This window comes from Nanorana parkeri, unplaced genomic scaffold (genome assembly GCF_000935625.1).
Source record: "Nanorana parkeri isolate BGI_ZX_2015 unplaced genomic scaffold, ASM93562v1 scaffold1398, whole genome shotgun sequence".
Taxonomy (NCBI): Eukaryota; Metazoa; Chordata; class Amphibia; order Anura; family Dicroglossidae; genus Nanorana; species Nanorana parkeri.
Window position 1 is genome coordinate 83,513 of NW_017307666.1, and position 1,644 is coordinate 85,156.

The following is a 1,644-nucleotide window of genomic DNA, read 5'->3' on the forward strand; positions in this document are numbered from 1 at the left end:
GGTTTCTTATGCGTCTAGAAATGACACCTAAAATGCGTGATAACAGCGATACATTAGAATGGGCCGGTATCAAAGACTTGTAATGTTCATTTTGATATAGCTCTAATCTTTTCAAGAAGTTTAGATTTGTAATGTTGGGGTTTGCTGCGCGGTAAAATATTAACGTATTAGCAGGATAGGGCTATTTTGTGTATACGTCTGCATAGGATGCAGTGTGCCTGTTATGCCATTTGATGTGTTTTCTGGGGGGGTTTTTTTTTCTTTTTATTCATCTTTTCAAAAATAAACATCATTTTTGAAAATTGTGTGTTTTTTTTTTGTTTTTTTTGTCTTGTGTCCAGTAAATTTAGTTTTAAACATATTTGGTCTCGGCTCACCTTAATCAAACTGAACTCATAATTTTGAAAACAACAAAAAAAAAACCTATAAATTTGGAATTCCTCCTATAAAACCACAGTACACTTCCTGGTATGTGAGTATGCTTAGGCATTCCTATACCTACAGTCTCATAGCTGTATACCTGCAGTGTGAAATGTGAGACACTGATGCTTCTGACTGCCATTCTTAGTGGAGTTAGGGATTTCAGTGCTGTTATGGTTACTGTTCTTTTTGTTGAAGGCACTGACCCAACAAAGCAAACTCCTGATGTTACCAGCTGGCTGCTGCCACACTGAGAAATGATGCATGGTGGTCAGTAATGGGGAGAGATCAGATGCATGGACACCACAAGTTCCTCTTTAAAGCCAATTAAATTATTTACTGGGTATAAATTAAAAATCAGCAGTGTGGGCCTGCATGCTGCAAGGTAAGATATATATATATATATATATATCAGCTGCCCTCCACACATAGCATGCAGCTTTGTAATGATACTTTACACACCCAGTGTGGTGTGAAAGTATTTTTTTCTGAGTTTGGCTTTAAAGTTAAATCTGCTTATATTTTTCCTTTCATCAACATGGTAATTGGATTTTTAAATAGAACCTTTCCATTATCCTAACATACCCTAATTTAGACCTGGTGATATCACTGGGTCTTGGTGCAACGCAGGCAGATGAGGGCTGGTTGGTTCTTAGCTTCCAGAAACCATCACAGTACCCTGCCTCCATAGCCCACCAAAAGACCAGAATGCTCTGCTATGCCAACACCTATAAGCTTTGGTGGTCACTGGCTTTGACCACCATCCTGTGCCTAACCTTTTGCCCATGACTGTGATGGTTGTACTTCCTAAACAATAACCATGGGTGAGAGCTATTGACCAGCGTGGTTATTCATAACCTTGTTTTTTGAGGTAATTCTTTCAACCTGGAGTTCTCCAGACCCCTTGGATCTTTTTACATCCTGTCCCATAGACAGCGTGAAGTGAGTGTGTAAATATCTTGAAAATGTGTAAAACTCTTGTCAGTATAACTGGTGTCCCCACTGAAAAATAATTGCCCTAGCCTCCCATTTCATTTTAAATTGACCATTTCCTTCTGGTCTACTGAATGGACAGAAGTAATCATAGTGGGGGACAGTTGGCCAAACCCTAAATCTTCCCTTTTCTATGCGAAAGATCAAACATTTTGGTTAGAGATACAAATTCAAACACACCAAACCTATATTTCCTTTAAATTAGCTAATATGTCCAACCAACTTGGGAAA